The sequence below is a fragment of the Sus scrofa genome, chromosome 13, assembly GCF_054392235.1.
Source record: "Sus scrofa isolate SSC_HxYL_T2T_F1_AM1 chromosome 13, Sscrofa_HxYL_maternal_Yorkshire_Landrace_v2.0, whole genome shotgun sequence".
In the NCBI taxonomy this organism is placed as follows: domain Eukaryota; kingdom Metazoa; phylum Chordata; class Mammalia; order Artiodactyla; family Suidae; genus Sus; species Sus scrofa.
Window position 1 is genome coordinate 83,449,059 of NC_139395.1, and position 12,047 is coordinate 83,461,105.

The 12,047-nt window shown below is 45.6% G+C and overlaps 1 non-coding gene across 1 annotated transcript; it reads left to right on the forward strand.

Moving 5' to 3' along the window:
- Window positions 1-5,897: 5,897 nt before the first annotated feature.
- Window positions 5,898-6,031, forward strand: LOC146397433 (small nucleolar RNA SNORA35). The gene has a single exon (XR_014825405.1). It is a non-coding gene; the product is annotated as a small nucleolar RNA SNORA35 (small nucleolar RNA).
- The last annotated feature ends 6,016 nt before the right edge of the window (window positions 6,032-12,047 follow it).

Sequence of the window (12,047 nt, forward strand, 5' to 3'; positions counted from 1 at the left end):
GCTGTAGCTCCAGTTCCACCCTTAGCCTGGGAACCTCCATATGCAGTGGGTGTGGACCTAAAAAGACAAAAGACAAATAAATAAATAAATAAATAAATAAATTCTCTGTTTTCTGCCTTATTGGTTCATGAACTTTGATATTGGGATATTGGCAATTTTTTCTTATCAATATGTGTGAATTATTTTAGGTAATAAATAAATCAGTTTCTTATATATTGACTGCAAATGTGTGTTCCTAGTTTTTTGTTTGCTTTTTCTTTAAGCTCTTTCATTTGTTTGTACTGATTTTTGTTATTATGGTTCCTATTGCCCTGGTAGTTTTTTAAGCCACAAAAGTCTTTCATCTGCATACTTATGTTTTTCTTTATGATTTATTCTTTAAATTTTAAGCTGTTCCACCTGAGGATTGGACACTTATTTATTTATTTATTGTCTTTTTAGGGCCGAACCCGCGGCATATGAAAGTTCCCATGCTAGGGGTCGAACTGGAGCTACAGCCACTGACCTGCGCCACAGCAACACAGGATCTGAGCTGAGTCTTTAACCCACACCACAGCTCACAGCAATGCTGGATCTTTAACCCACTGAGTGAGGGCCAGAGATCAAACCTGCATCCTCATGGATACTAGGCGGGTTCGTTGACCACTGAGCCATGATGGGAACTCCTTTTTTCTTTTCTTTTTTTTTTTTTGTGACAAAAACAGTACTTTATTGCTGATGCTAGAATCAGCCTTCTTCTTTCTCCCCTAGGCTGTTTTTTATTTGTTGGTTTTGTCTTTTTTTTTAATTAAAGCATAGTTGATTTACAAAGGTTAGATATTTTTGACACACCAAATGTTACGGGTTGAACTGTGTCCTTCCTAAAGAGATGGTAAAGCCCTAACCTTCCAGAACCTGTGAATGTGGCTTTAATTTGGCAATAGAATCTTTGTAGATGTAATCAAGCTGAGGTGAGGTTATAATAGAGTAGGGTGGGCACTGCTCAATATGACTGGCGGCAGCCTTATAAGAGGAAGAGAAGACAGAGGAACACAGAGGGAAGGCCATGTGACAACAGCAGCAGAGACAGAGAGGGGTGGGGTGGGGTGGGGTGGGGGTGGGGGTGGGAGGATGGTGATGCAGCTGCAAACCAAGGAGTGCAGGGGATTGCCAGCTGCCTCCAGAAGCCAAAAGAAAGGCAAGGAAATATTCTACCCAAAGCCTCCAAGGGAGCATGGCCCTGCTGACACCTTGATTTTGCACTTCTGGCCTCCAGAACTGGGAGAATAAATTTACGTTGTTTCAAGCCACTCAGTTTGTGGTACTTTGTTATGGCAGCCTTGGAAACAGATACACTAAACTAAAGCCAAACTTTCGTATTAAAACTGGACTCAAGGAGAACTGGACAGAAAGTTAGTTGCCCATGATAAATGTGGAAGTGCCAGGCATATAGAAAAAAATACGCTATTCTTCTAACACCAGGAAAAAGGGGGGAAAGTTTGGTCTCTACCTTGTAAATTACTCTGAAATAAAACCCAAATGATTGAAAGCTTTACATGTAACAAATGAAACTACAGGCATACTGGAGGAAAGAGTGGGAAACAATTTTTTTTCCCAGTGCGTGGAAGGCATTTCTAAGCATTATATAAACGCCAGAAGCGGTAAAAGAAAAGGTTTATACATTGAACCACATAAAAGTGAGCTTTCAACATGGTAATAAAGACTTTCAACAAAATCAAAGGTCAAATGGCACACTGGTAAGCAATATTTGCAAGTGAATTCATGGGCAAAGGATTGCTTTAATAAAGAGACCTCGGAGTTCCTGTTGTGGTACAGCAGAAACAAATCCAACTGGTATCCATGAGGATGAGGGTTAGATTCCTGGCCTCGCTCAGTACGTTAAGGATCCAGCGTTGCTGTGAGCTGTGGTGGGGGTTGCAGACATGACTAGGATCCTGCATTGCTGTGGCCATGGCATAGGCCAACAGCTGTAACTCAGATTCGACCCCAAGCCTGGGAACTTCCATATGCCTCAGGTGCAGCCCTAGAAAGCAACAATAAATAAATACATAAAAATAAAAAATGAAAAATAAAAAATTACTCACGCTTATATGATACCATGTTCCAGGCACTATTCTAAATGCTTTATATAGATTAACATTAATTCTTTATAATAACTGTGAAGTAGGCACTATGTCATCCCCATTTTATAGCTGAGTAAACTGAGGCTTATAGTTACACCACTTACCTGGGGTCATACAGCTAGCAAACGGCAGAACCAAGAATCAAACCCAGGCAGTTAACCATTACACTTTAAGGGTGACCTTAAAGTCTGGAAATAGAGAAAATTTTATTATGTATTATCAATAAACACCTTTTTCTGAAAATTCCTCTATGTTTCCAGATTTAGTGGCCATTCTATAGGTGCTAGATGTTTTCAAATACATTATTTTCTTTCATCTTCCCAGAAGGTTTGCTTCATTATCTCCATTTCACTAATAGGAAAACAAGGGATCAGAGAGGTAAAGTTACCACCCAAGGTCACACAGCTGGTAAGGGCCCTGGTCAAGATTCAAATTTAATTTTCTCAGGTTATTGCTATTCCGTCTCTGGCCATCTTCTCCAGAGTGTCTTCCTCAGTCCCTAATGTCATCCTTTGGTCCACCGAGGATGGAAAATTTTGTCCGGGTTCCAGACTGACAGGCCCCAGCCCGACAGGCCCCAGCCCTACTGCAAACTCCTCCCTGGCTCCGCTGATTTATAAAGAAGGTGGGGAACATTCCCCATATTCCAACCCCACCCTGACCCGGGATTCCCAAAGTGGAGAGAGAAGCAGGCAGACCGCTGGCTTCGCCCCTTGCGAACTCTAGGGGGTGGGGGTGGGGCGGGTGGAAGGAGGGCTCCGGGCCCCCAGAGAGACTGAGCCGGCAGTCCCAGTTTACAGCCCTGCATAAACAATGGCGGCAATTTCTCCAACTCTGCCGCTTGGGCACAGGCCCAGAGCCTCTTAGATGCCTCCATCCAGGCTTGTTCCACCGGACGATCAATGCGTGCAAAGTGTGCAGGGCGACCTGTTTCTAAAAAGATCTCCTTTGGGCCGAGACTTTGAAAGAGAGCCAAAGGCCCCAACCTAAAATAGTCAGCCTACTGCCCTGTTATTTTCACGGCTTAAAAAAAAAATCCTTCCAAAGCCAAGCGAGTATTTTTACCACAGGGCTGCTTAGAATAGCAACACCTATTTACTTGGAGGGCGGAGACTGCAGGGCTTGTTTCAGGCCTGGGTGATTATCTGGACTGGAGACGCAGTGCATGCTGTCATGGGCAGACAGTCCTCCTCATCAGAGGGCTGGGTCCTAGGTCCTTACTCCACAGGCGCCCCAGCCTTTATCCCTACCCAGTACACAATCCATATCCTGGGCCCCCTGCACCTCCATTTCTAAACTGCTCCTGGTATGCTAGCTCATCTCAGCCCTCAGATCATCTGCAGCCTTCACCCACTGCTTCTCTCTGTGGCCAAAGTGTGACCTGTCCATGGACGTGGCCCTGGTCCATGGATGTGGCCCTGGCCTATGGCCCACAACCTAAGGGGCAAACATCAGCCCCAATGAATGATCATAATCACAACCAAATTCCTAAAAATTTAAATTCCTGAAAAAGCCAGGAACCATGCTACGTTCTCTTGTATTATCTCATTGAATTTTTAGGACTGCCTATGAGGTTCCCATTTGGCAGAAGGGAAAACTGAATTTTAGGCTCACCCAGTCAGAGGACAGGCTGGGAGACCTGAACCCAGCTGGGTGGCTCCCAGTATGAGCTCTAGATCATTCTCTCATCAATGTAGGTTTTTATTATGTACAGATGAAATTATCCCATCTTGTATTATATATTATTGTGACCATCTGCTGACATTGCCCCCGAATGCTGCTTCTGGAGAGGGATAGGGAGTAAAAGCCTGAGACACTTTTTACTTGTTTCTTTAAACTTTCCTGTTTTTTGGTTTTGGTTTTTTATTTTGTTTTGTTTTTAATGAGCATGTATCAGTTTTATTATCAGAAAAACAATTGGTTGAGAAAAACAAACAGAAGCCAGCACTCAGTGTCTGTGGCAGAGGCAGCATATACAGGGATTAACAGCACACACACTCAGGGGCCAGCCCCTCCTCTAGCACTGCCACTTCCCAGCTGTGTGACCTTGGGTAATTCATCTAGCTTCTCTGTGCTTCTGTTTCCTCACCCTTGAAAGGAAGGCTAATAATAGCATCTACGTCATAGGTCAGACATGAGGATAAACATGTTGAAAGTGCTGGAGGCAGTGTCTGACACACAGCAATGACTCCAGAAGGGCCTGCCATCATCTGACACCTCTGGACTCTAGAGGAAAGGCAAAGATTTGCAGGGGAGGGGGGTGCTAGCTGGTTTCAGGGGTCAGCAGCTGTCAGTACGCCAAGGGGTAAGGCTTGTGGCAATCAAGAGAATGCAAAACTGTGGCTGGAAGAGGCTGCAGTTTTAAGATATAATGCACTTTCTGAAAGAAATGTAACCCCAGGATTTTATGAAGTCCCTTAGAGTTTAATATTGGCTCAAATTGAACAATAACAACTAAAATCAGCTCCATAGCCCTTTAGCCCAGGCTGCCAGCCTGCAGCCTTGCTCTCTTGGCCCCCTGCTTCAGTGGTCCTTGGTCCCCAGAGGAACCCTGACACCCAGCAGCTGACAGTGAGAGGTGGCCTGAGTCACAGATACCCATATTTGGAGGGAGGTGGCTCTAGCTAACTAGGTAGGGATTGTCATCTCCATTTTATACATGAGTTTACTGAGGCTAGGAGAGGGAGAGCAACTTGCCCAAGGCCATACAGTTTAGCATCTGATGGAACCAGAATTCAAACCCAGGAATTTCTGGTTCCAAAGTCTGTACTTCTAGGGCTACTTACTAGTTTAGTACTTTCCTTCTTGAACAGGACGTCCAACTTCAAGGTTCTGAAAACAGTAAGAAAAAAATTTTCTCCCTGTAGCATTTCTTCTCTTAATTTTTTTGCGGGAGTCGGGGGAGTCCCTGGTAGCTCATGGGGTTAAGGATCTGGCGTTGCTCAGATTTGATTCCTGGCCTGGAAACCATTTGCCTTGAGATAACAACTGTTGATTCCCAACATCATCTCTAAATGAAATGAGGTTTTTCTCTGCAGAGCACACAGATAGTTAGATTGAAGGCAGCTCCCCATCCCCGGGCCCTGTCTTGCCATCACCCGCCTCCACATAGTATTTCTCTGCACAAGTCATCAGCCACTCTTGAGCTGCCCACTCTCCTTGAAGGACTATGCTAACTGTTAAGAAAAGGATCAGAGCCCTAAATGCAGGAAGGGCTATAGCTGGGTGGCGATGGGATGGAAAGAGAGAGAACATTCAATCAGCCCCTTCTCATAGCCAGGCACAGTGACTTCCAACAGCCCACTTCTATTCTATTTTTTTTTTTAAATTTTTTGTCTTTTTGTCTTTTTAGGACTGAACTCACGGCATAAGGAGGTTCCCAGGCTAGGGGTCCAATTGGAGCTGTAGCCGCCGGCCTACACCACAGCCACAGCAACACCAGGTCCAAGCCGAGTCTGCGACCTACACCACAGCTCATGGCAACGCCGGATCCTTAACCCACTGAGCGAGGCCAGGGATCAAACCCCTAACCTTATGGTTCCTAGTCGGATTCGTTTCCACTGCACCAAGACAGGAACTCCCAACAGCCCACTTCTAAACTATTGTGAAACTTCCTGGGAGTTACCTGTGATGCAGGTATTATTATCCCCATTTTATAGCTGATAAACTGGAAGGTCTAAAAGAAGAAGGAATTTCCCCAAGTTTCTGTGCCTTGCAAAATAGAAGTTATATCTCTCTGGACTCTCACTCCTCCAAGCATGGTCCCTGGACCAGCAGCATTAGAGAGTCACCTGGGAGTTTGGCAGAAATACATAATAGTCTAGCATCAAGCAGTGCAAAAGCAAATCCCACCACAAAGCTGGGAGAGTCATGCCGTGGGCTACTCCTGCATGCAGGTGGGTACATATCTCCTGGGTCCTGGGACCCTGACAAAGAAAAGTGAGGAGATGGAGAGACAAATCAAGCAGCTCAGCATCTGCTACTACTAGATAACAGTGACTATGTCTGAATCAGCTTAATAGCAGCTTGTAATAGCACCTGCCTCACCTACCCCACATGAAAGCCATATTTCATGTTTTACCATCAGGAAAGAATTAAAGACAATGGCAATTTTTTTCACTCTTAGCCACATTTTCAATATTGGAGTAGTGACAATTGGACCAACAGAAGTTTTGCACTTAACTTTATCCTTGCAGTTTTAAAGCAACAAATGACTGTTTTGTGGAAATATTCATAATGACTTGTAAGCAAATAAAACATACATACATGAAAAAAAAAAAAAACAAATACATAATAGTCTAGGCCCACCCCAGATATGCTGGGCAGAAGCTGCATTTTTCAGGATCCTGCAATGATTCTCATGCACACCAAGGTTATTGTTTGTTTGTTTCCTTTTTTTAGGCATACAGAAGTTCCCAACCGAGGGGTCAAATCAGAGCTGCAGCTGCGGGCTTACACCACAACCACAGCAACACCAGATCAGAGCTATGTCTGCGACCTACACCACAGCTCATGACAACACTAGATCCTTAACCCTCTGATTGAGACTGAGGATTGAACCCACATCCTCATGGATGCTAGCTGAATTCTTAACCCACTGAACCACATTGGGAACTCCACATCAAGGTTGAGTGGTGCTGGAGTTCCCGTCGTGGCACAGTGGTTAACGAATCTGACTAGGAACCATGAGGTTGTAGGTTTGATCCCTGGCATTGCTTAGTGGGTTAAGGATCTGGCATTGCCGTGAGCTGTGGTGTAGGTTGCAGACATGGCTCAGATCCAGCATTGCTGTGGCTCTGGCGTAGGTCATTGACTATAGCTCCAATTAGACCCCTAGCCTGGGAACCTCCATATGCCATGCATGCAGCCCTAAAAGGACAAAATACAAAAAAAAAAAAAGGAATGCTTGATAAGAATACCCTTCTTCTAGCCTCTTAAACACAGGTAATCCTTTAGCATAGTAGCTCTCAGCTCTGGATGTACATTAGAATCACCTGGGGAGCTTTGAGAAAAATAAATGCCCACTGACTAACCCAGATGAACTAAATCAGAACCACTGGACCACTGGTCTGGCCACTGGTATGTTAAAAAAAGATTCCCCATGTGTGATTTGAATGCATAGCCAGGGTTGAGAACCACTGTTCCTGCCTAAAGTTAATTTTGTTTTCTCTTTGTACCACATTTTTCAGAAAGAGGAAGAATCAACTGAAAGAAGGAAAGGGGGAGAAGGGACTAGTCCTTACTGGGTCCGTGCCCCTCATGCTGGTCAGCATCCATGTGCCAAAAGCTGAGCTACCTGTAAAAAGAGGTGTTACTTGTGTCCATCATGCAGATAAGTACACTGAGGCTGAGAGAAGAATCATGCCCTAGTTCATTCAAGTGGAAAATAGTGAACAGTGATTTCAGGTTTGTCTGCTTTGACAAACAATGATCCTGGGACGATGTCATGCATGCTGTCTCCAAGATGTCTAGATTTTATCTTTGTTACTGATCATGATGAGCTTAGATGCCCCCAGCTGAGAATGGTCTTCTGCAGTGTAGAGGATGATGAGGCCCAGATGACAGGTGGATTATCTTTTCTTTCCTTCTTTCTTTTTTTTTTTTTTTTTTTTTTGCCTGCCCCATAGCACATGGAGTTCCCAGGCCAGGGATCAGAACCAAGCTGCAGTTGTGACCTGTGCCAACTGCACACTGTGTTGGGCTTGGGTTTGAACTTGCATCCCAGCGCTCCAGAGATGATGCTGATCCCATTGTGCCACAGTGGGAACTCTGAGGTGGACTATCTTTATGATGGGAATTCCTTCACTAGGGAGCATTTCCCCCCAGATCCTTTAAGACCCAGGCAGACCGAGCAATTCCACTCCTAGGTGCCTATCCAAGAGAGTTGAAAATGTATGTCCACATGGAAACTTGCACACCAATGTTCATAGCAGCATTATTCATAGTAGCCAAAAGGTGGAAACAACTCAAATATCTATCAACTGATGAATGGATAAACAAAGCATGGTATCAGCATATAATAAAATATTATTTGGCAATAAAAAGTATTGACACATGCCACAACATGGATGAACCTGGAAAATATTATGCTGAGAAAAGCCTGACACAGAAGGCTACTATTGTAAGGCTCCATTTACATAAAATGTCCAGAACAGGCAAATAGAGACAGAAAGTAGATTTGTGGTTGCCAGGGGCTGGGGTGAGGAGGGGAGAAGGAAGGAATGGGAGCGATTGCTCATGAATATGGGGCTTCTTTCTGGGGTAATGAAAGGTTCTGGGTCAGTGGTGATGGCTGTACAAGTGTGAGTACTCTGAAACTACTGGATTTTACACTTTAAAAAGATGGATCTGAGGAGACATGAATTACTTCCCCATCTGCTAACAGGAGCTCTCCTCCATGGCTGGCGGGAAAGTGAAATGGAGCAGCTACTTTAGAAGACTGGAAGCTTCTAGTAAGGTTAAGCTTATACCTACCTTAGCATTATATCATACCCCTGCATATATTCCCAAGACAAACAAGTGCTTAAGTCCATCCAGAAACATACACGAATGTTCCCAGTAGCATTGTTCATAATAGCCCCAAACTGGATGCAACCCGAGTATCCATTCCCAGGAGAACAGGTAGATAAATTGTGGTGTCTTCATATAATGGAATGCCACACGGTTATACAAAGGAACTACTTACAGCTATGTGCCTACCAAGAATGAATCTTGCTGATATGATGTTGAGCAAAAGAAGTCAAACAAAAGAGCCCATCCTCTATGATTCCATTTCTACAATGTTGAGGAATATGCAAAGCTAATGGATGAGGACACAAGTCAGAGGAGTCTAGACCGAGAGGAGGCATGAGGGACCCTAGCAGGAAGCTGGGGATGCTCTATATCTTGATCTAGGGATTTGCTGCACAGGTGTGCCCATGTGTGAAGATCAGTGAGGTTCCATGGAAGATTTGCGTGCTTCATGCATTTCACTTTGTGTTCCACAAATTTCAGAAGCTCCTCAGCTCAAGCAATCTTGCCCTGGTTCACTGACTGACTTGGATGCCTAGGCAGCAGACTAAAGAGGCAAAGACTCTGGAGTCAGGTAGACCTAGATTCTAGTCCAGCTTTGTTCCTGTCTAGTCCCATGAGCTTGGGCAAGTCACTTAACAGCTTTCAGTTTTATGAAATGAGGAAGCAATCCCTACCAGGAAGTGCCATGAGGATTAAGAGAAAAAAAATACATGCCCAGTTCCAAGCACAGGGCTCAGCTCCATGTCCAAGCTGTCCCCACCAAGATGCAGCCATGTGAGTCCTGGATGGTCCAGACCTGCTGAGGTCCCAGAGGATCGCTGCCCCAGCCAACATTATGGGGACCTGCGCCGGTCCACCCACAGAATTGGAAGATCATAAATTGTTGCTGTTTTAAACTTTGGAGGAACTGCTATTCGGCCAGAGACAACCAAAGTAATCTAATGTTGTCCTCCAAGAGTGACTTCCATAAACTTCCCCCAAAACATGGGACATGGGCTTGGGAACAGGAGGGCAGTGGGCAGTGGTGGGGAGGCCTTGAAGAGATTGTTATTGGAACCTGAAGATTGTGAGGAAATTGTTATGGAGCCTGAGTAAAAAGAACCCGACTTCAGAATTGGCAGAACAATTTTGTGAAATTGTTCCCTGTAATAACATGGAAAAGAGAAAATATAGCTCATAGTCTTGTTGCTTTGGTGGAGGAGATTTCAAGGCAGAATGGTGAAAGAGCCAGCGGGTTCATTTCTTGAGGTAGGGAGAAAGGATGAGCTAAAGAAAGAACTGTTCCGTATTCCAAAGCAATCTAAAAGAAACAGTCTCACCTCAGGCTTGATGGGTTGGAAAAGGAAACTGTTTCTCATTCCCTACCTCTGCAGCCCAATAAAGATCCTCAAAGAAAATAAGAAGCCAGGGGAGGGAAGAAACCTGGTGGCAAAGACTGATTCTAGGGTGTTGCCTGTCAACTGTGGTCTTGGGGTCAAGATCAGATCAAGGAGGTAGACACAAGACCATTTCAGGGTACTCAGTCAAAGGCTCTAAGAATCTCTGAAGGCAGCGTGCATGTGGCCCAAACGGTCTGACTGGGGCTGATGTGTGGCTTTCATCTAAGAGCAGATCATTTGGTATATAGGAAACTCACAAAGTAATTTGGACTGAGAGGAACAGACATTGCATATATACAGCTGTCCTTAGGTATCCACGAGGGGCACATCCTAGGATACCTAAGGATATCAAAATCCAGAGATACTCAATTCCCTTATACACAATGGCCTAGTATTTGCAATATAAACTATGCACACCCTCCCATATTCTTTAAGTCCTCTCTGGATTACTTATGCTCCCTAATATAACCTCAATGCTATGCAAATAGCTGCAAATACAAGTCAAATGCTATGGAAGTAATTGTTGGAGGAGCAGTATGCGGGCAGGCCCATGGATGTGTCTCTAGCTTTGTCCCAGCTTCCGCCCACCCTCCAACTCTTTTCCAGTCACAACCTTCAGCACCAACCTCTGGGCCATCCTGGGCTCCGGGACCAGCCAACACCATCTTCTGGGCTTAGCTCCTTATTGCAGATCAACCATGAGCTTCCGGATTCGTGAGAATTACTCCTCCGCAGTGCAGTCTGGTCAACCGGCCCCTGTGGCCACCCACACCCACTTCTCTGGGCTTCAGTGTTCCCCTCAACCACTGGGCTGAGGAGGACTGGGCCGCTTCCAGTGCCAGCTGGCGGAAGAAAAGCACAAGGGCGCAGCAGTGTCTCCTGCAGGTGCAAAAGTGGCTTGTCTCCCACACTCGCTTCCAGGACGTGCCAAAGCCACCCCAAGATGAATAGGGTAAAACCTGCATGCTATGGAAGCCCCCATGTTCCCGCAGAAGAACCTGAATCGGGCTGGGTTCCGCCCGCACAGACCCTCCTCTCTGTGACTTCCGGGAGAGCCACTTCCTGGATGAGCAGGTGAAACTCATCAAGAGGAGGGGCGACCACGTGACCAAAACCTCCACAGACTGCCTGTCTGCCCCCCAGCTGGGCCCAGCTGGTATCTAGGAAAGGATCACCTTCCAAAACAACTAGGAGGAGTTCCCACTGTAGCACAGTGGGATCTGCAGCATCTGGGGAGCACTGGGATGCACAGGTTTGATTCCCACCCCAGCACAGTGGGTTAAGGATCCATTCTTGCTGCAGCTGTGGCTTAGGTTGCAAGTATGACTTGGATCTGATCCCTGCTGGGGAATGCCACATGTAGCAGGGGAGCCAAAAAAGGAAAGAAAGAGAGAGAGAGAGAAAGAAGGAAAGAAAAAGAGAAAGAAAGAAAGAAAAACGACTAGGAACCTCTGGGGCCAGTGGTCTTTGACAGCCCATCTGATAACCCCCTGGTGGCATGGCTTTTGCTGCAGCTGCTAGGCAGCTCTTTAACCACTCTGGAGTGAGGTCCCAAGCCCTGGACCAATGGAAACAATAAAGCTCTTTTTTTGGGGGGGTGGGGGCTGTGTCAATGGCATATGGAAGTTCCCAGGCTAGGGGTCGAATCAGAGATGCAGCTGCCAGCCACAGCCACAATCACAGCCACACCAGATCTGAGCCACATCTGCTACTTACAACACAGCTCATGGGCGATGCCAGATCCTTAACCCACTGTTGGAGGCCAGGGATTGAACCCGCATCCTCATGGATACTAGTCGGATTTGTAACCCCTGAGCCGTGACAGGAAGTCCCAACAATGAAGCTTTTTGCAGGGGAAAAAAAATGTTGTTGGAATGCAGCAAATTCAAGTTTTGCTTTTAGCAGAATTTTCTGGAATTTTTTTCCCAAATATTTTCAACCCATGGTTGGTTGAATGTGCAGATACAGAATGTCTGTGGCTATGGAAGGCCAACTGCATGTATGTGTACAGGCATACATATAAACACATATT